Source organism: Aythya ferina (genome assembly GCF_964211825.1).
Source record: "Aythya ferina genome assembly, chromosome: 8".
Taxonomy (NCBI): Eukaryota; Metazoa; Chordata; class Aves; order Anseriformes; family Anatidae; genus Aythya; species Aythya ferina.
The window spans coordinates 9,211,884-9,235,425 of record NC_140304.1 but is presented as its reverse complement, the minus strand read 5'-3'; the positions used below and the strand labels follow the sequence as shown (position 1 = coordinate 9,235,425).

At 35.2% G+C, this 23,542-nt stretch overlaps 1 long non-coding RNA gene across 1 annotated transcript in view; it reads left to right on the top strand.

The window, feature by feature from the left end:
• LOC311440807 overlaps positions 1-23,542 on the top strand; it is a 242,320-nt gene that overhangs the window by 180,038 nt on the left and 38,740 nt on the right. Inside the window, exon 2 of the long non-coding RNA XR_014695597.1 lies at positions 7,498-7,558. This is a non-coding gene — a long non-coding RNA (uncharacterized lncRNA). The remainder of the gene's footprint in view (positions 1-7,497; positions 7,559-23,542) is intronic.

Below are 23,542 nucleotides of genomic sequence, written 5' to 3'. Positions count from 1 at the left end.
GAAAAGAGAGGAAGAGTAAAGAGAGATGCAATATTTTGTGTCCTCTAACCAGCTGCTGTGGCCCTAAAGACCTCTTCTGCCCACCTCTTTAGCAGTAAGCTGTCTCACCTGGGGCAAGGCTAAGCGGGAGTAGCCTGCAGACATAGTATTTGTCTTGTCTTGCCCACCTGTTCTTGCGTTTTACTTTCTATGCTATTTTAAAATGTACTTAAATTAATAGAAAGTCTTTCATTATTGTCTTGCTCTGAACTGTGAGACAGATAAATGGAATAACATGACCTACAAAGGTAGGTCATACCTTTATAAATCTAGTATTAAATTAACCATTTAAGTTTTATGGCACAGCATTAAATGAAACATGAAGCTGATGGTTTCTGTTTGGAAGAAAACTCTGTCAAATTCCCTTGTTTATGTGCTAGTGGTAAGCAAATTTCATTTTCATTCTACAGTTTACCTCTTTATTTAAAGAGTAATTCTACTACTGTGGTAAGCCACTTCATGACCTAAGCAGTCACTTTTAGTTTGTCACGATTGCACACTGTTCACTGCTTCCAGATCCTGACCAGGTAGCAGCTAGCATACCTTCACAGGAGTCAGTGGAATTATACTTATGCATGTTATTTGAAGTTTCTATCAAAAAGCTACTTGATGTCTATCAAAAATCAAAGGAATCTGATAGCAGCTGATAAGCATTTTCTCCCTGTAATCATATTCAATTGTTGTATTTTAAGATAACCAAAAGGATAAGAACAAGATATCTGTAAAACCAGTAAGATATCAAGGTACTATGTAGAATAATATGGTAGAAGAATATCACTGTATTATGTTCATTTGCATTTTTAGAAAAATAGCATCAGTTTCTAGATTGAATTATCATTCACATTTCATCACAAATAGGCTTTATTATTTAATATTACTTTAGCTTAAGGACTAATCTGAAGACTGTCCAGAAAAAAGCAATTGTTGCAGACTTTCTGTACTATCAATGAATTCAAATATAATTCCATTTTGTGTAGATATGTCATGCTATTGTTCCTGCCTTCTCATCATCACCTTCTCTGGTTAGGAAAAAGTTAAATGAAGACTGAAATGCACTAGCTGTTCAAGTATTTCCCATTGCATGCTTCCTGAGTGTCTAAAAAGTTGTCTGTCTAAAAGGACAGGGAGCTCTTCAAGGAGCCAACACTATGGACAGATATTATTAAAGGTAAAGTCAAACTTTAAAACTGAATAGCTATGGCTTAAGGTGAATATTCAAGTCCTTTTGTTGAAAAGTTAACCCATCCATAAATTACAGTCTCACATATAAAGATAAATACATTAGCACATAATTTTAAATTTCTTGGACTCATCCCATGGCAGGACACTGAATGATAACTTTAGAATAACTTGATCTGCCACTTCTACCGAAGGAGCCTTGAATGCAATGTTTTGAGGCTATTTAGGACTTTTCGGAACAATTTCCTGACTACAAAAAAAACTTACTGAAATTCAGTCACAGGCTTTAAGACCTAGTAGCTACATCCTGCTGGCCTGCAACTATCTTTTTTTACTGAATATTTCTCTTTGTTCTGATTAGAATGTTCTAAAAGAGAGGTAAGGGCTGTGCTAGCAGTTTAGCAGTGCCACTGATAAGGGGCCCTGGACTTGGTTACTGGCCTTCTTTTATTTATCAGTGCCTATGTGGAGTTATTCACCCCTAAATTTGCTCATATTTCTTGGTCTCGTTTGAAATCATCATCAACAGTAATCATTTGAAAACTTCTCAGCTATGTCTACTTTTCCTTTCCACCAAATCCAAACCTCTTTCTTTAAAAGAGTTCTGCTTAAAGTGGGGCTATTTCTTAAAAAGGTGCATCATTCTGCTAGGGTCAAAACTAGTAGCAGAGAAAGACCAGTCTATTAGATTGGCTTTTAGATTGGCTTTTTTTTTTTTTTCTTTCCCCATTGTTCTTTTTTTGAGTAGACTAACCTCTCATCATTAAACAGATTAATAAAATTCAGAGCTACAACAAAAATGGGGAGGTAATAACATGGCATAATATTTTCCATTAATGTGTAGCATTTACCCAATAGCTCAGATTAATACAATGTTTATCTGTCTGTTTTCTATTTCACATTCTTATTGTAAGAGTATTTTATATCTACAGACCATAGAAGGTCTTGGGGTTATTACATTTTCACAGACAGAAGCTCCATTGTTTTATTCTGTCAGTCAGTGCTGCAAAATGCAAATAAAAAATCTTCCAGCTTCTAATATTGTTTTGAAACTTCCTATCTTCCATAATAACATCATCTCAAGATGGTGAGAATCAGACTGTAGAAATAAGCACTACTATCACCAGTGTTTGAAGCAATACCTTAATCATTTTGTTTGGTTTTGTTTTGTTTTTGTCACTCTCTGCTGTGCAATTTCCCACATTAAAAGTACCAGGAACATTAAGTATATACTTGCTATGTGGAACGTGTATAACACCATCTTGCCTCTGCATATCACACCTTTTCTCCAAACTATGTAGAAATGCTGCTACATTTTGATCCAGCAGTACAGTGCATCTGTTGCACAAAAGAGCCATAGGCTGCTTCTGTCTGACTCCACACTGTCTACAAAAATGGGGAAATCCTTGCAATGGGGGAACATGCTGAGAGAGGTCTCATGCTGGGCATATTTCCACTATATAAATCACGTGCAACTTAGCTTATGTTTCAGTTCAGCCACCTAGAGAATAGCATCCTTTTATTTTTCAGTCTTCTACTTCAAGAAATGATACGAGAAAGAGATCGAATGCATGCAATCCTTAGCTTCCTCATGTTCGTTCCTCTCAGATCCCCTAAACCTTTTTTCTTGCTGTCAGACCAGAAAGGAAATTGCTCTATATTATTTTATCCATCATGTACCTGAAGTGGCCAAGAGTAATTCATGTAAAAAAATATGAAATGACTATTTGCCTTAGGTAATAAACCTACAAAGGCATAAGGAATAACATGCTGAACTTCCTGCTGAGGGCAGTTTATAGATCTATTTATGTATTTATTTATTTTAAGTTTATGGTTGCATGTGAAAATAGTTCTCTGTTTAGAATAAGTTTTCAGCTGTGAAGTAATAATGATCTTTTTTATACAGGTTTGTAAAAAACAAACAAACAAACAAACAAACAAAAAAACAGTTTGGGATATCATTCTCATGGTTAAGAAATTATAATCATCTTCTATTTTCCTACCTGTCTTGCACTTTATATGAAGTGCAGAAATCACCCTTGGCAAAATTGAGCTGTTGTCATATGTGGATCTGAAGTTCCACCTTTGGCTAGGAGCATTTTAGAAACAAAAGAGGAAGCAAAATAAAAATAAAATGTTCTCCTGAGGAGAGCATCTCTTGTCTAGAAATGTAAACAAGAATCAGATCCCTGACATGCAGTCTGTGTCAAGATTTTCTGCTAAACAGATGGCAGATAAGCTTTTCCTAGCAGGAGACATTTTCATTGAATCTCATATCAGAAATAAAACATTTCTTAACAACAACAACAACAACAAAAGCAATAAAAAGAAGAATTTGTTTAGTTTAAGAATGAAAAAAAATACTCATTTGAAAAAAGAATTTGAAAAAAACTCAGTTGAATCCATATGTATTTTATTTTGCAGTGTTACTAGTATGTTTTCTACTTCTCTTTCCTTTATGTCAGGATGTCTTTTATCATATAGATATGTTATTCTTGTTCTGTCACTAATAAGTTAAATTTCTATTCATTCTATATCCTTGCTTGTTGATTGCCTAAGATGAAAATCATTGTTTTTTATCTATTAGATCTTCTGGTGCAATATAATTTATCCAATAATATTTGGATACCAGTTAACACATTTAGATTTTATGCTGTATTCAGGACAAGTTGATCATATCTGAGGACTGCTCGCATCCAGTATTCTACCAAATTGGCCAAAATGTTAAACTCAGTCAATGTTATTTTACATGTAGGCATAAGGAAAACTGCATGATTCCTTGTAATCTATATAAAAAAAAAATAAAAAAAAATAATAATAATCCACAAAGCTTTGACTTCTCTACCGTATAAACCACTGTGTTTGCAACTGAGTTCACAGACAGAACATAGGTAGTGTGAGCAGAAAACATGTTAAGAAAAAACAGGATACTTTTAGAAATGGTTATGCAAAATTAAGATATTGATGGTATCTGCTGTTTGATATTGTTTTTGTGCTGAAAATAGCTGATCCTACATCTGAATTAGCAGAAAAAAGCAATGTGAACACTCCCTATCTACTTCAATGAAAAGTGAAGTAGCTTGTCCTAATTCACCACTAAACATCATTTAAGACTCCCTATCCCAAGCAGTGAAGATAAAGAAAAAGAGTTGTTACTTGTTGCTCTACTAACAGGAGGCTTAAAGATGACTAAAATAAAAGCAGGTATTTTAATTTTGAAGAGCTTGTTTTGTTTCCTTTTTTGTTTTAAATAGATTTTTGTTAGATTTTATTTTTTTTATTTTTTATTTTTTTCTGCTTTAGTGTGAGTATTCTTGTGTTAAGGACCAGATGACTTATACAAAAATAGTAGTCTTTCCCCCCTTTCTGTTCGTGTCTTGACTGACCCACTAAGTTTGTTTCAGATGTTGGAAATGATAAAAGTGTTGATATCTCACTGTGTTCAAAATCAAATCTTTTCTGTATTTCCATGACATAAAAAATCACAGTGTTATCATTTTATTCCATCTGGAATACAACAATATACTGAAATTGTGAGTCATCTGTATGAAGCTATTTGATATTTTCTTGATACCAACATTATGCAGGCTTTTTATTTTTTGTATTGAGCAGCTTAAGGAAATATATTTTTCAATTGATCTGACTAAATTAAAATCCTACTTAAGAATTTTAACTTTAACCATTTTTAACCTATGTTTCAAACAACTCAGTCTTCATTAATTACGCATTTTATCTGCTCTTATGTATTATGCTCTATTTATCTGCTCTTATGTATTATTATTTTAAATGTATTTAAAATACATTTCTGTTATATTTGTGAAATTCTTGTTCCATTTTAAATTTTATGGAAGTCTTCAATTTAAAAAGTGATTATTCTTACTAGTTTGTTCATTTTTTCTTGTAATTGTAGTACTTTATTTTTATTTATCTATTTTTTAATGTTGTGTACCGTTAATACATGCTGTTGTTCACTTTTTGTTTCTGCCTTCCTTTCCCTTCTTTTTGAAGCAGATTGTATAGATTGTCTGAGTTCATTTTGTTTTTTCTGGAATGGATAATTCTGTACCCACTTTTACATGGGAAAATATATTTACATTTCAGCGGGGTTGAATGCATAACTAATTTTAAGCTGGAAATAATGACTTTCCAGGCCACTGACATATAATTGCAGTTTGTATTTTTTTAAACTTTGTATGATCAAGGATTAAGATGTGTGACTGAAAACACATTTCTATTCTCTGAAGTGTGATCAATGATCTTCACCTTTTTTTCTTTAAATTAGAAAACCTGTGAACTTCAATCATTGTGTGGAAGTACTGGTCAGCATTTGCATTCCGTGAATTTGATAAATAAACATAAATCAGTAAGAATGCGTAAAATCAATTAACTAAACAAACCATGCATAGCACTCCAAAGATATAATTCTAAGTGCTGCAGATGCAGTAGTCTGAATCTCCAGTTATGTTTACCAAGATAAGCAGAGCTATTTATACATTTCAACATGGAAGGTTTTTGCTGAAGAGTAAACTTAACTTTCTGTTGAAATTACTGAAAGAATTCGGGTTCAAAATCACTCATGTATGTTTTGATTAGTGAGTAGTCCAACAATATCTGGTAATAACATCTACAGTTATGCATAGTTCAAGATTTCAAATGTAATTAGAGAAATTTAATTAGGGAAACAAGCATAGAATTAACTGAATTTTCTGTATGCATTACCTTGTTTCCATAAATACAAATTATTATATCTGTCTATTCAAAGAGCATTTTTAATGTTTATATGCATTCGATAGCAATATCCATTCAAAATCTATACAAATGAAAGAAAATAAAATCATAGAGAAGCTTGCAGAGTGGCAATTACTTCAAGGTGTTTTTCTGTTTGCTGTAAAGAACAGCCAGGAGACACTGATTTCGGAGAATGAGACAGTCTCACAGTATCTAGTGGCAATTTTTGGACTTGATTCACCATTGTTCTGCATCTTAATGAAATTTGTAATACAATTCTACGTAAATAGTGTTTTACATCTTTTTAATACTAGTGCAAATGACTAAACAAACAACTGGTTAAACATAGACTGTAGATACCCAGTCAGTCTGGAATATGAGATGATCATCTTTTGACTTAGGCCCTGGAGTTCCTAGTGATTGTGCAAGATGCTTTTGATGTCCTGAGAGGGAAGACATGAAGTGTCTTTCTCTTCTGGCTTTAAATCATCATTAAGTTTCTTCAGCTAAAGCAGCCGTTGTCCCTCTGCGTATACAAATAGATGTCTGCAATGGAAATTACCTAGCAGCTGGGGCAAACTCTAGGCTAAGCCATGCTACATGTTAATGGTGCAAATAGATCACGCCAGCCGTTGCCCACCAATGTGAATCGGAACCAGAGGGGTGACAGGCAGCCAACGAGAGCCGTGTGCTCCTGGTCTGCCTTGCAGATCATCATCTACTGCAGGGGAACCAGAAAGAAGCTGCCATCCTGTGCAGCAGCCTCTGGGTAACTGAGATGATTAAGCTCATCAGGAGGCCTGAATCTCATTGCACCACATGGAAGCGAAGTAACTAGTGTTTAGGGTAGTTAAATTTCCTTTTGAAGATTCTTGTCAGTAGGTTATGATATTGTTATAAAGGAGAGATTTTGCAAAGTCTAGACAGTGTGTCATTGAACCCCCTGTGCATAGATAAGCTATAATTTAGTTTAGCTCTTTCAGAGATAAAGAAGACCTGTAAAGATTCAAAGACCTTTTAGCATTTCAGAAAAGGAAATTACTGTCAACAGGACAAAGATGTTAAATGGCTAACTTTAACCTTTTTCTTCCCTTAAAAAATTCCTACGTCAACCTAAGAAAATTGTCATTACAATAGGACCTCAGGAATCTTTCATTTTGTTCTCATTTGGCCATTAGTTATCTACTTGAGAATTGAAGAAAAGTAGTAGCTATATTTCATTTTTTATATATTAAAAGTATGCAAGAGAGTACTCACGGAGAGAATTCTATTCCTTAGATGATTCAGTGTATTTGAGTAACAGTTCATTGCAATGTTATTTTCAGGTTTCAAACATTTTAGTACAATACCCTCTTATTTTAAAAATATAATTATGTTTACATCAAAATTCTGTACAGATTGAGATGTCAGAAATTAGAGACGCTTCTTAAATCTTTATAAATCTCTAACCACTGTTCACTTACCGAAACTGGTGGTAACTGATACTTGCTGCACATTAAGTTTTTGTTGTAATAGAGACCGTGACCACAGCCATGCTTCATGTTTTCACAGGGCTGGAGTAATCCCAAGAAAACAACAACAACAACAACAAAAAAGTGTTCTGAAAACTCAGGTAAGGAGTTTTGTTTTAAGAGGCTTTTTTTTTTTTTTTTTTTTTTTTTTTTCCCAATGAATTTATAGCTCCTCAGAATAATATCTTTGGAAAGACTTTCAATTTAGGGTTCTCAGCATGTGCACTTCATGTGTTTCAGTTGTATAGTGGCTTCCTAAGTTTCAGTGAGATACACAGATGTGTGGGGTGTTAAACTTAACATACTAACAGCAAGGGTAAGCAAACATCAAAATACTTTGTATAGGAAGTGACTCCTTCTCCATTACGTGGAGGATTTCAATAGACACACTATTTCCATACATTTCATGGTGCTCACTATTCCTGTCAACAGGAGGAAAAGAATTGTCTTCAGTCTGTGTTACTGTCTGAATGAAAAACTAAGCAGTTTTCTACTGCTGATCTAGTGAAGTTTGAAAGGCATTAATGCTACCATTTGGATGCCCTAGTAATTTTGAATGGGAAAAAATATATATGGATGGTATGAAGAAAAAGATATAAAACCTAATGATGGTTTACAAAGGAGAAAGTGCTGAAAAGGAGCCATTCGTGAAGGTTATCAGATAGATAAAGAAACAAATAACTAGCAAACTTCATTATGAATTTCCTTTTGCTGAGGAGTAACAGGGTTTGCTGAACAGAGTCAGGAAAACAAATTATACAAAATATAAAATATGCTTTCAGGCTTCTATACGAAAGTCTAGGAAATAATCTCATTTACTTTCAATAGCTGCCACTCACCAAACTCAAGCATTCCACAAAATGCAATCAAAATATAGGCAGGAGCACAGTGCTTTGTTTCCATCGTGTGCATCAAGCTCAAAGGAGCACAGAAATGTCAGAGAAGAGGGAGACCTGTGTGATGCTTATTACAGAATATTTTTGGAAGAACTGACTCTTGAGTCTGTAATAGATGGCCACAAAAACACAGAGCATTAGGAGCTCAGAAGAGGGGCGTAAAGGCAACCATTGATAAAATTTTGTGATCATTCTCTTCAACTCTTCTAAGCAAGGAGTTGGTGGTGTGAAGCATTAAAGAGCAATTACAGGACTTTTTTCTTCATTTTAAGGAAATTAGAAGTTAGAAGGTGAATGATCTAGAGAAGCAGTACTCAGGACAAAGGTGTGAGGGAGCAGATGCACAAATCCTGCAGCTGCTTAAACTTAGAGCAAATAAAGAGCAAATCCCATCTGTGAATAAATACTCCATTTAATGTGTTTTACAGATTTTTTTTCATTAACCTAATATCTGAAGTTCATCCCCATTACTCTCAGAGTAATTTTCTCTCAGAGAGTTGGGTTAGGAAAAAGAGAGAGAGAGAGTATTTCTGAACCACAGGGAGCACTCTGCTGTGTAGAAATGCAAAACTTCAAGGAGGCTGAGCAGATGAGAGCAATCCGAGTAACATTGCTGTGAGGGAAGAACAGCCAATGTGCCATGTCATTCCCAGGATACTGAACTTCCAGCCAGGGAGCTCACTTGGGATATTAAGCCAATCTCTCCTTACCATTGTCAAAGCCTTGCAAGGAGTCATTAACTTTTAAGATGATTTATTCTTTTCTGAACACCAAATTCATCCTTTAAACCTATTAATTTTATTGTGCAGTATTAGTTTAATACTTTTCAGGTTTGATTTCAGTGATGTTTAGATGTCTATAATTCTGTAAGTGAATTTATACCTCTGTTTGTCAGCTGAAAGTCTGATAGTCTAGTGAATGTTGGTGAAACAGTACACAGAAACGATATGAACTCCTTCTGAATAACTTTAAAATGGTCATAATGATCATTTAATTAGGAAGGGGACACAGCATACTTCCAAACTAATAGCAGTATAAATATTCAGACTTCTAGGAGCTGTGCAGAAATCCTTGTGCCAATGCAATCTTAATTTCCCTAGACATCGGGTTTTAAAATAATTTAGAGTCTACAGTAAAATTCAATTTTTAGAATTACTTTAAAATACTTATTGCATACATTTAAACCAATATTGTTGTGGTTGAAACCTTTATTTATTTTTATAAATGCACCAATTATAATTCTTCATATTCCTTTAAAAGCTGCATTTTACTGATAAGGAAGATAATCAATAAAAATACAAAATAATAATAATAAAAAAGAATATATTCAGTTAAAGTAATTTATAACATAAAATGTTTCAACACAGGGTCATAACAATAAAGACTGCTTTTTAATTAGTTTTATTTCATTTTGTTTTATTTTATATTTTATTTTATTTTTCAATATCACTAGCCTAACTTATAAGAGTGGTTAAGGCTAGTAGACCTTAAGATGAGAAGGGCACATAACCATCATCTGCTCACACTCCCCAACACTAGTCTGGATAAAATTCCTCGCTTGTATTTGTGAGAATCCACAAACGTGCACTTTTTAATATTTTTTTTTCAATTATTATTAGATAAAATATCATTCCCATAACAGAGTAATAGTACAGGAGACTGTGGTAGCTAGAGGTATAAGAAAATATTCATTTTATTCACTGATTTTTTTAAAATAAATCTGCAGTAAATTAGGGCCTAGTAGTGCCATTATGATCCCTTTGCTGTTTTAATTTAAGTGTATAAATCCAAATAAAGGAGTATTTTAATTAGTGTAGCAGTCTACACTCAAACCCAGTCATTATTATTGTTGTTGTCAGCCTTTATTATAACCCCTGTGACAGCGCACGTGTACTTTATCAAGGAATGTTTTAAAAACAAGCTTCTAACACATGTAGGGTGTTTCATGGGGCTTTGGAGGGAAATGTTTGAGAAGAATTGCGTGAGAGGAGTTTGAGAGGAGCCTGGATGGGGGTGTTTAAAAATGACATTTAGCCTAGAGAAGGCTCTGGGGTGACCTTATTGCAGCTTTTCAGTACTTAAAGGGGGCTTATAAAAATGATGGAGAGCAACTTTTTGCTCTGGCAGACAATGACAGGACAAGGGGGAATGATTTTAAACAAAAAGATGGGAGGTCAGGAAGAAATTCTTCACTCGGAGGGAGTGAGGCACTGGCAGAGGCTGCCCAGAGAAGCTGTGGATGTCCCATGCCTGGAGGTGTTCAAGACCAGGCTGAATGGGGCCCTGGGCAACCTTATCTAGTGGGTGGCATTCCTGCCTGTGGCAGGGGGAGTGGAACTAAATGATTTTTAATGTGTCCCTTCTGACCCAAGCCATTTTATGATTCTATGACATTTCTCTTTAAAGTATTTTCCTTAATAAGAAAGGGATTTCTAATATATCTAATATATCATTTCTAATATATCATTTCTAATATATCATTCTAATATATCATTCTAATCTATCATTTCTAATATGATATATATATATATATATATATATGATATATATATATATATATTCTACGGCACTTAGATGTGCACAAGTCGATGGGGCCGGATGGGATCCACCCGAGGGTACTGAGAGAACTGGCAGAGGAGCTGGCCAAGCCACTGTCCATCATTTATCAGCAGTCCTGGCTATCGGGGGAGGTCCCAGTTGACTGGCGGCTAGCAAATGTGACGCCCATCTACAAGAAGGGCTGGAGGGCAGACCTAGGAAACTACAGGCCTGTCAGTTTGACCTCAGTGCCAGGGAAGCTCATGGAGCAGATCCTCCTGAGAGTCATCACGCAGCACTTGCAGGGCAAGCAGGCGATTAGGCCCAGTCAGCATGGGTTTATGAAAGGCAGGTCCTGCTTGACGAACCTGATCTCCTTCTATGACAAAGTGACGCGCTGGGTGGATGAGGGAAAGGCTGTGGATGTGGTCTACCTTGACTTCAGCAAGGCTTTTGACACCGTCTCCCACAGCATTCTCCTCAAGAAACTGGCTGCTCTTGGCTAGGACTGGCGCACTCTTCGTTGGGTTAGAAACTGGCTGGATAGCCGGGCCCAAAGAGTCGTGGTGAATGGAGCCAAGTCCAGTTGGAGGCCAGTCACTAGTGGAGTCCCCCAGGGCTCGGTGCTGGGGCCGGTCCTCTTTAATATCTTCATCGATGATCTGGACGAGGGCATTGAGTGCACCATCAGTAAGTTCGCAGATGACACCAAGTTAGGTGCGTGTGTCGATCTGCTTGAGGGTAGGAAAGCTCTGCAGGAGGATCTGGATAGGCTGCACCGATGGGCTGAGGTCAACTGCATGAAGTTTAACAAGGCCAAGTGCCGGGTCCTGCACCTGGGGCGCAATAACTCCAAGCAGAGCTACAGGCTGGGAGAGGAATGGTTGGAGAGCTGCCAGGCAGAGAAGGACCTGGGAGTGATGGTGGATAGTCGGCTGAATATGAGCCAGCAGTGTGCTCAGGTGGCCAAGAAGGCCAACGGCATCCTGGCTTGTATCAGGAACAGTGTGACCAGCAGGGCTAGGGAGGTGATCGTCCCCCTGTACTCGGCTCTGGTGAGGCCGCACCTCGAGTACTGTGTTCAGTTTTGGGCCCCTCGCTACAAGAAGGACATCGAGGTGCTTGAGCGGGTGCAGAGAAGGGCGACAAAGCTGGTGAGGGGCCTGGAGAACAAGTCCTACGAGGAGCGGCTGAGGGAGCTGGGCTTGTTCAGCCTGGAGAAGAGGAGGCTCAGGGGCGACCTTATCGCTCTCTATGGGTACCTCAAGGGAGGCTGTAGCGAGGTGGGGGTTGGTTTGTTCTCCCACGTGCCTGGTGACAGGACAAGGGGGAATGGGCTTAAGTTGAGCCAGGGGAGTTTTAGGTTAGATGTTAGGAAGAACTTCTTTACTGAAAGGGTTGTGAGGCACTGGAACAGGCTGCCCAGGGAAGTGGTGGAGTCACCATCCCTGGAAGTCTTCAAAAGACGTTTAGATGTAGCGCTTAGGGATATGGTTTAGTGGGGACTGCTAGCGTTAGGTCAGAGGTTGGACTCGATGATCTTGAGGTCTCTTCCAACCTAGAAATTCTGTGATTCTGTGATATATATATATATCATGTTAGAAATCTATATTTTTATATATATATATATATATAGAGAGAGAGAGAGAGACTGGGAGCATTCCACACAAAGATATTTATTTTGGAGAGGCTGCATGGTGAAAAATACAGCATTATGTAACTTTTCTCTTTTGGTTTATTTGAACTGAGCAATATGTATATTCTTGGAGATTATTTTAAATATTTTCTCAGAAGTGTTTATTTTTTTCCTGTATCAGGCAATCTGCTTTTCTATATCAGACATCACTTCTCATTTTCAAATAAATAACTGCGTGACAGACTGCGGTATAAAGCTCATGAAATTTGATCAGGCATTGCAGTTCTCCTCTGTTGCCACGTTTATTGTCATATCTAGAGCACAGTATGCTATTAGCATTAAACAGCCATAGTCTTATATCATTACTAATAAATAGCTGCATATCAGTAAATAATGGCTTCAGTTAGAAAGGACTGAATTGTTGATTTTTTGAAGGGGAAGGGAAGGGAAGGGAAGGGAAGGGAAGGGAAGGGAAGGGAAGGGAAGGGAAAAGCTCTTATTCCGTGTTTCATAATTAGGAACTGCCTTGAGCAAGCTTGCTTGCTTACTTACCATATACTAGTGGTTTAAGGGGCTATTTCAAAAGCATCATAAATACTAAGTATATTGCACACCCTTAATCTTCATAATTCTGTAATTTCATTAATGTCTTGATCTTGAACGGACCCCAGTCAGACAGGCTATTTGGAAACTTGTCTGTCTCTGATATCCAAGCAAGCTATTTATCATGTTTTCCAACCAAATATGGGTTCATTTTGCTGATCTGTACAGAGATGAACAAACATGTGGGCCTGAAGTCTTTAGGGCCCTGAAATAAGACTTTGAACTGCTCTTTATGCTCACCATTATTATACGTGGGGCTTGAGAGTACTAGAGTGTTTGGTATCCTCTTTCCACATAACTCTGTGGATATGACTCCAAAGGTTTGTACCATTTTGAATCTTTTCCTCCTTACATTAAATTAGGAGGAAGTCAGTGGTGAAGTTCTTGTGTATTGAAATTGCTCTTTTGTAATCAGTCATCCAGTTTAGGAAAATTCTGTCATTGTGGAGAATCTATCAGAGGTGTAATGTAGGTATGTTAAGAAGGTAACCATCGATGTGAATAAACATCTTGTATTCACCCCCCATTCTTCCATCTTGTTGTATATGACAGGTCTGTGTTATTTCTGGTATTCATACAGACATCTAATATGGATGCTGGGGGCAGTCAGTGTCCTCACTTCAAAGGAAGAATAGAGTCTACTGGTTGTATCATGCCTTGTGCTAACAAGCCTGAAACAATCATTTCCTAATTACTCAGTGCTCCCATTAATGCCAGCTAGAATTGTTATTCTCTGTCTCACATATTTATCACATGATTACAGTACACAGCAAATGATCATAATTTGCAAGCAATAACAATGTATTCAAGCTAGGTACCCTTTATGATGTGCTGAATCATACAGTGAATATACTTGTATCACTTTCTTGCCATTAATATTCTCTAGAAAGTCATCTACCCCATTGTTACAAATTGTAATTATTAGGAAATAATTGATCTGAGTAATGCATACATTTATAACTGTAAATGGTAAAAGATGCATAATTATATTTTTTTTTCTGGAATGTGGCAAAGATTACTTTAAAATGCTGTTGCTTGTCTTGCTTTGATTTTTGATGTCAGCGTCAAAAATTCATTTATTATTGAGCTTTGTTTGACAGTCCTTGAGGTTCAAACTTCTTGAGATTCTGAATATAATCACAGCAGATACGTGTACATCTCTTATTGCTTGGCTGAGCACAAAAGAAGCAACCCTACAGGAAAAAATCCACTCCCTTGATGCATTCTTAAAAATCATTAATGCTTTCTGGCTAGAGAATGCAAGCAGTCATTCTAACAGAGCAATGTAATTAATGTTCTTTATAAATTAAATGTGCAAATGTGTTATGTAGCGCACAGAATCTGGATAGTATTATTTCTACTTCAGTGTAGATTTAGTTGGGAAAAAAATAGGTTCCTAATAGCTGCTCTGTGGCTTGGGAATTTGGAACAGCTAATGCTCTCCTTCAACTAGCTATTGAGAATCTGGGGCTAAGAATGGCTAAATGTGAAATGTAGTCATATATTATTATATACAGAATCAATATTTCAAAAGGCCATCCAAGCTCTTTGAGGAAAGAAGGATTTGCCATGTTTTCTGTAAACTATAAAAGAAGTGTAGCTGGAAATACTTTTTCTCATCAGTTACAGTTTAACAGGCAGACTTCTGTGTAATGCAGACAAATAAATTAATTATTCATGTAGCCATCATTAATTGGGAAAACTCTTTAGCAGTTGTGGGAGAGAAGTCTTGCATAATCCATAAAAGGTAAAATATATCATTCAAATTAAAATAAAATGAACAGCTTGTATGAAAGGGGAGATTTTTTTAACCCTTTCTGCTTAGGGAAAACATTCCCTATTCATCCTTAAGGACAAGGGTGAATGCAATCCATGTCTTTTGGAGAGAAAAGTGCTGGTTACTTTGAAGAAATGTGGTCATTCCTTTGCATTACCTATTTAAATCACAGAAACATGATGAGGAAAAAAAAAAAAAAAAAGGAAATTTAGGGAGCCTAGAAGCCTGTAGAAGCCTATATGCTTTCCTTAAGGTAAAAAGTGATGCCCATGAAGGTGTGTGTGTCTCTAAATGGTTTCAAGACTGCACTCAAAGCAATGATCAAAGCAATGCACTCAAAGCAATGAAAGAGCCCTACAAATTTTGTAGGTGGTTAAACCTGAAGGTATAATACAGGACCCAAAAGATGGAGCGGAGTTTGTTTCAGGGAAATTGGAATTCATTTATACCATGTTAAAAATGACTCCAAAATAAAAGGTTATGTTAGTTTTCATATATAGTGTCTATATACATTGTCTATATACATTAAATATAGACAACATCTAATGTATATCCTCATCATTTTAAGGTCAGTTTGTCTGTATTTTTCATTCTCCATTACAAAGCATTTAAAAATCTTATTTTTTGTTTTCTTCTTTCCTTAAAATTTGTTCTGCACTGTGTGTTGTTTTTTAGAAGCCAGTGATTTTTTTCATCTATATCTGTAAACATTTTACAAAACAGTTACCAACATTGTAGGACATTAAATTTACTGTTTCTTGAGTTTGACTTACATAGAAAAACATGTACACCTTACCAAAATGGATAAATTGTTATGAATTGAAAGTTACTGACAGCAAGTTTAGGACCACTTTTTGCCCCCCTCCCAATACTAAGATTTGAGAATTTATTATTTTATAGAGCAACTGCTTTAGCTTTCTCTCTAAAGCTCAATTAATTGAAAACCAATTCTGAACAAGTCCAGTTATCTTGCTGAATTTTTAACTAAATCTTAATACTACACTAATTTTTATTGCTACATTGTTTCTTATGGAATCTTAGAAAGTAGTTTCTGAAATGACGAAATTAAAAAAAAAAAAAAAAAGGCAGTCCTTTTGTCCTGATGAAACAGCAGATCAGTATGTTGGAATTAAACATTTTCCAACGTAATCTAACATAAAAGAGTATTTTCAGATTTTAAAAGATATCCTATTTTATCTTGTGTGTCATTCACAGCTGATGTGGAGGCACAATTCTCTAAATATTTTCTCTGTGTAATCTTTTGTTTTGTTTTGTTTTTTTTTGGGGGGGGAGGGTTATGGGATTATTATTTAAATACCTGAATTTTTCTCCTGCATACATACAAAAAATAAGATATAACAAAGTGTTTTGTGTTTTCAATGGAAAATTTTCTCCTCCCTATTTTTTTTTTTTTGGCAGCCTCTTATCCCTAGAAGTTTACTGTCTGTGTTTAACACTTTAGGCAGGCTGTGTTGCTCTCAGTTGAAATATTAGAATCTTCTTCTTGACTAATTTTATGGCAAACCTGGGCAAGAGATGGTATCTGATGATCTATTCAGAAGAGTTAGAGGGGTTGGGTATGATGGTGTGCATTGGCTATAGAAACTGGCTTGCTTCAATCTTTCTAGCCCACTGATGAGTTCTTCATTAGACTGTGAACAGAATTACAAAATAATGATATTTCGGTCACTGCACATTTGTGCAAGCAGGATGTTACCATGGTTGAATGTTACAGGCAAGAGATACATCATAGTGAAAATCAAGAGAAAATCAAAGTGAAAATCAAAGCTCATTGCTTTTATCCTTGCAGGGAAGCAAGCCACACCTAATAAAGTATATTTTGCTGCTTAGCACAAGCAAAGCAGCTGCATCTACTACCACTGACATGTACACTCTGTGTGCATCTATGTGCTTTTATACCACTGTGATACTCCTGAGCTACCTACAGTGTCTTTGTTATACCATCAGAATAAGAAATATACCCAAGCTAACTGTGATTAAGATGTGTCAATATTTGAATGACAAATGTCCTAGGGACTGCAAATGATTACTCCCTGAGATATTCATCTACTGTCACAGAGCAATTTCAGGGAGCACTGAGCCACTGCTTATGCTGTCTTTTGGATCAGCTAGTCTATATCAATTCAGAAGGTCTGCATCAACTGTGATCTGTAAAAGCTCCCACGATACCTTTTGTAAATAGGATCACTAACCCCAATATGCTGCCCAAATAACAAGTTCTAATAACATTCAGTCAAGCCAAATTCTCCCTGTATTCCCATGTCAGGTATAGCACTCTTCACTTCCTCCTATGCTGTTTTCTAATAAACCTTAGGAAAATGAAAGTAGTCAGGACTGTAAGACATCAAACCTTATTATTCAAAAAAGTTTTTCCTACTTTTCCCTGTTCTTCCAAAAGAGGCAGTGCAAAAGCTAACTTGAAGTTCACTGCTAGACTGCTTTGCTATAATGCTGACTCAGATTTCAAACTCATTAAGTTACTTAGTCCTATCGTGCATTACAATTAGAGTTAGGCACCCAGATATCTATGTCTAGGCATATAGATGGAAGATAGAGTAGCTATTATTTTATGGAAGATTATAGTTAATAATTAGAATTAAGGCATTTGTGTGTGTATCTCTGTAGCCAGAGAACTCCTTTATCATCTGAATTTACAGTAGATAAGCACACAACTCATCAGTACCTTTTCTTGCTTCTACGATCCCATAAAATAGTTCTTTTCTTAAAATGAGGTGTGTAGGACACAGCAGCTAATAAACAAATACTACTGTCACAGCAGAGTAGCAGAGATCCACTGCAGTTCTAACAATAAAAGGGGAAAATCGACTGAAAATAATGTCTCAGTCAAGATAATCTAAAAATTGGGAGGTTCAGTTCTGAGTTTTGAGCAAATTTGTACATCATAATACCAATTCTGCATTATGTATTAATATGTGTACGTGTATTAACATAAGGGCATCTCTTTCCTACCCAGAGTCCCAGATGCATTACTTCCTATGTTCCTCTCTATATGCACTATATATGTGAGTAAAATCACAGTTTGAGGGTCAAGATCCAGATCAGTTTCTACTCACTTTGGAAGCAGACAGTTTGAGAGCATTTAGAAGTCTGTCACAGGAAAACAGACTTCTTTGAAAAGTAACAACTAAGACTTAGTTTCCTGAGTTCCTCGGGAGGCAGAAAATCTATGAGGGAGTTGACAAGAAAGAAAAGGACAGTTTAGATAGCAAGGGGCTTCCATCTCTCTGAATCAACAAGCTGTGCACAGATAAAAAAAAACTTCCTGGTGTTGACAGGCAATTCTTAGCCTTTCCAGCCAGGCCCTTGTTATATCTAGCGAAGTCAGGTCTGCACGGCTTTCCCCTTCCAAGTGTTTCTCCATGTACTGTGCCTCATGCTCTAATTTGTTCCTGTGTAAAGGACTATCAGTAATCATACTGCTGCATGACTTGTTTCTCCTTCATTTTCTCAGGATGACACATTTTAATTTTGTTTTGCCTGGCTTCTGTCTTTGGTTGTAATGTTAATCTCAATTATTCTCTGGCCTAATTTAGAAGCATCTCTTTCTAAGTTTGTTGAGTTTTGTCCAGTGCACGCTGTATGAATTATTGAACTAGAATAGGATCCTATAATAGATTATTATCAGCTTTTCTTAAACCTTACTCAATTATGTCTTATATTTGTATTTCTCTGTAAAAGGAAGCTGAATTCCAGTAGAATATGTTATGTAAAAGCTAATTAGTATTTTTGCTCTTTCAGTGTTTCCTTTTTACTATCTGTTTTCATCACCAAGTGTCAAGTTCTGGGTTTCATTGTCACAAAAAGCAAAGTCACTTAAAATTCTGTCATGTCTGTAATGGAAACAGGCCTTATGGAATAAATATTCATTAAAGGATTGTTGCATAAAATGTATCAAATATAAACAAAATATAATGACAGGCTGAAGTGTTAAAGAATGAAACACCTCAGTGTTTTTTTGGCAAGAAATCCAGGTTGCTCAGTGACTCAAATATTAAAACCTCCAAAAGTAAGCAAGCAGTACCATATTCCTTGTCTTAATAAAATCAAGAAATTCATTAGGTTAAAAACTGGCTTTACCTTTGAAACTCTCAAAGTCAATAAAATACTGCCTTTACAGACATCACATATCTGTGTTAAAAACAAGCACAAATAATGGTACCGTAGTGACAGAAAAGGTAATTGGGAATCAGAAATACCAAGCAGTACTCTATTTTTAACTGTGAGCTTAGTCATCACATTTTCTTTTACACAGTGGTACTCTAAACATTTTTGTTATACTCTCATGTTCCCCAGCCAAAAGGTATGGTAGATTCCTTTCTCAAATTGCTCCCAAATTAAATTTCAATTAAAACCATCTCTAATATTTTTTTTTTTCAAGTATAATAGAGGCAAAATAAAATTTAAGAAGACTGTACAGTATGAGCAATGATCATGAAAAAATCTTTATTATTTAGTCTCACATTGAAACTTTAAAAATATATATATTATTTATATGTAATTTTAAAGTGCCCCAATGGGCATTTAGGGGGAAAATATCTTGATATAATTAGTTGTTCTTGAAAGAAAAAAATATTCTTTTAAATATGTGATTCATATCTATGAGTACATTGAAATTGGAGGGGAGGAGGTATATTTATCAGAATAGCAATGAAACTCCTGATTTTCTTCAGTGCTTTGAACAACAGGCAAGCAATATGGTAATAGGGAGTACAAAGTTTTTCCTTCATGCTTGTTTGCAGCTGTAACTCTTTTGTGAAGTATAATGAGGTAGAATAAAAAGGAAAACAACTGCTGATACTTTAATAACCTGTCCTGCAGAACAGCTAGAATTTTAAAGCTTTAGTTCTGTATATCATGCAAAGTGTGAAATTTATGAATAATCCAGCTTTCTATCCTATTCTTTTATTCCTGTATTTTTTCTTATATTATCTTCCTGTACCTTTCAAATTAGGTTTACTCCACCTGAAAGACTGGAAATTATCCTTCATCCCTTAAACTTTATATAGTATGTTGTTGTGATACTCATACAGTCCTTTGCTTAGATTGTCATCTACAGAGGATCGTGTAGCTTTTGAAGTTCTTTTAGATGTGGAAATGCTTCACATATTCTGCATACTTAAAGTAGAAGCACTGGATTTCCACTCCAATCTCAGAATTTATTATCATTTCACGCTTGCAAGGTAAATACCTCCACAATTCACCAGGCAAGCTCTAGCTTCAGGTTTGTCAGTCAAAACCAAGAAAATAAAAACTGTAATAGAAAACATTTGTTTAACTAGATTGTCTTTCTTTTGATATTCTTCAAGAACTTTAGTATGTGTCCAAGTGAGCATCAACAGAAGCAGCTCAAGTCCATTCTGTATTTTCTCCATGAATGTAGTACAGATGTCATTTGACGTGTAAACTCAAAATAGTGAAACCATTCTGTATCAGAAAACCAATTTCTGTAAGAAGTAAAATAAAAAATTAAAAGGCAGAGGAGTCATTACAGACTGGTTATTTGAAGCTTCTCCAATGATTTCTTATTGTCATTTGAAACAAGGATTGAGAAAGCAGATTGGCACAGAGCACAGATACATTAGTTCCAACATGATTTTTAGGATAGGCTTTTCATTGTTAGTGAACACATGCCTTGTCAATAGTGTGCATAAAGGCGTAGGTTTGCTAATGGCAGACAGTTTACTACTATAAAGGCGCATCAATACCAATAGCCCCAAGGGTTAGTGCTGCAGAGACCTAAAACGAAAAAAAAAAATAAAAAAAAATTGAAGTGGAATGGAGAAGAAAATGTGTGATTGCTTACCTGGGATTGCCAGGTAAGATTGACCTGGATGCATCATTTTACAGCACAGCCCACAACAATCAATCTCTGCAGTTTTTCCCTCAGATCAACATAGCTCTCGGAGCACAGATTTGGAGGGAAGATCCAATCTTATCATTTCCAACATCTGTTATAGAAAGCCCAGTTCAATAAATCTTAAGGATTCTTTTTTTTGATGTAAAGCACACAACCCAGGAATTCAGAGTACGTTACTGAGTGCTTAGAATGTTGAAACATGTTTTATGGAAGAAGAAGGTTAAAAAAATGCAAAACAAAAAAGAATCAAAATTTTTAATTTCAACTTGCTTTTGTGTTGTATATATTATCTCACTTTACATCTGAAAATGGGGTTGTTATTATACTGAAATACATTAGTCAATGAGATCATGGTAAAAATGCAAAAATGAATTCTATGAAAAAGATACCATGTAGATTCCTCTTGCAAGGAAAGAACAGATTAGGAAGGATCTGTATAACTAGAAGTGATAGGAAAGTTCCAGTAAAGGCTCATATATGACAAATAGGAAAGTAACAGAAGAAAAACAAAAGAGGAAAAAATAAAGAGGCAAATGTAGTCAAATATATCAAAAATTACAAAAGAATTTGAGACAAATGCCTATTTTGAGAACTGAAAAGTTGACAGAATTCCTTCATTTATTTTTTTTTCTCCCCTATTATGTCTTTTGCATAATCTTCTGCATGTCCTTGGGCTTTCAGAAATTCAGTTTGTTCAATAAATATAGGTAACAGTGCATTTCTAACTAAGAAAATTGCAAGGAAATATGTGTATATTTGCAGTAGTAAAGAGAGAGATAGCAAGGGGACAAAGTAGTATAAGTTTCAACAACTGAGATGTAATAGTTGCAGCCCTGATGTTATTTTGCCTTTTCAAATTAAAGTAGAGATAACTGCAAGAAAGTTTGAAAAAAAAATCTAATTCTCATACACAGATGACATTGTTTTCATGAGGTAAATATTAACTTAGTAAACATGATAATTTTAGAATGAATATGAGCTGATGTTGCAGATACCTTTAATAGAGTTTTTCTCAGAATCTAAAAATTCTGTAGGGACAGTTTCTGTCATTATACTACACACAAATAATAGTTGGCAGAATGTAATAGGGCAAATTTTCATTTTGTAAACAATGCATTGGATCATGTATCATTTAAGAAAATGAACATTGTAAAGTAATGTTGTCACTCTGATCCAGTGTGGCAATGTGAATTCTATGAAAAGGAATACAAAATGATTGCTCTTTTTAGTACTATTAATCTGATTTTGAAATTTTTAATATGTGAAGAGATATAGATCCATTTTCATATCCTTTAATCTACTTTCTAGTTTTTAAAATACACATTTTTTCCAGGATTTACACTTACACTATTTTACTGTTATTTTAGGTTGTACACTGATTTGGTAGCTAGTAGCAATAATAGACCTCACTCATTTTAAAAAGAAAGAAAAAAATCCTTTATCTGGGTCTGAAGTTGTCTCTTTAGGTGGTATTTCATCCCTGCTGCTCTCATGAACAACAGTTCATCAGTTGAGATGGATTATGAAGAATACCTTTTCACAATACTAAAACTTTTTATAATAAAGGTAATTCTGTTCAGGACAAGAAAAAATGATTCTATACAATATATCTAACACCCCCGTCTCCCTTCAAGGTTTATGTTCAAAAAATATATCAGATTAGAATTCTCTCTGGAGTTAAAATCTCTATCAGTTTCTTTATCTACATAAATAATTCTGCTTGTCAACACAGTTATATTTTTCTGTACCAAATCAAAGAGAGACTCAACAGATATAAACAGAGTTATTCCATTGGCAGTTTATAGATTTTGAGACTCTCTGGTTATCTGTTAAATATATATTCGTAAGTGCACTTTTATCTCTATACAGAAATAAAAGATTGCGCGGTCACGTATATGTGCATGGTCTCATAAAGCAGTTAACTTTGTTAATACTCTTTCTGTGACGCACATTCAAGTATGAGGTGATATAAATGTTTCTGTAATATATTTTGCTTCTATTCTTTACCACAGAAGTGCCTGAATGTGCATGTGCACAGACTTTATATATATCTTGTTTTTTCTTACAAAGAATTGGTTATCCAATTGTTTTCAAGCTGTACTTGTAATTTACAATTGGTCTGGAAGTAGTAGTAGTTCAATAGTCCATGTTAGACCATTATTTCATTATCTCAGTAACTGTTGTTCTACTGTAGACTTGAATGTTTTTTCATTTTATTTATTTCCTGAGTTAATAAAATATTTTGAAAGCATTCTTCTACCTTAACAAAAATCTATCTATGGAATAATTATAATTATATGTATACGTATATATATAAGGTTGGCAATACTTTTATAATTAATAAAGTCAAAGCACTGTATGAATTGCCATCACAAGAATGTATACAGCATTTTTTCCTTACAACTAGAAATAGTTTGTGTGCCCTCTACTATTCCTGTTTTTTTTTTTTTTTTCTTTTATGCTTCTTAACACCAAATTGTATTGCAGATTAACAGAAACCCTCTGATCAATTTTGTGTTTAACCAGCCATTCTTTTCATTGTATCATGTAAGTCATACAACTGATTTTAAATCATTGTAAAGAATAGCATTAGGTGAGACTGATGTCTGCTTATCCATAGGTATTATTTTACTTTTGGCTACAAAGGTGAAATAGATATTTGGATTTCTGCTATTGACTACTTCAATAGGAAAATTGGAAAACTTGTACCTTAGAGTTCACTTTTTTTTTTTTTTT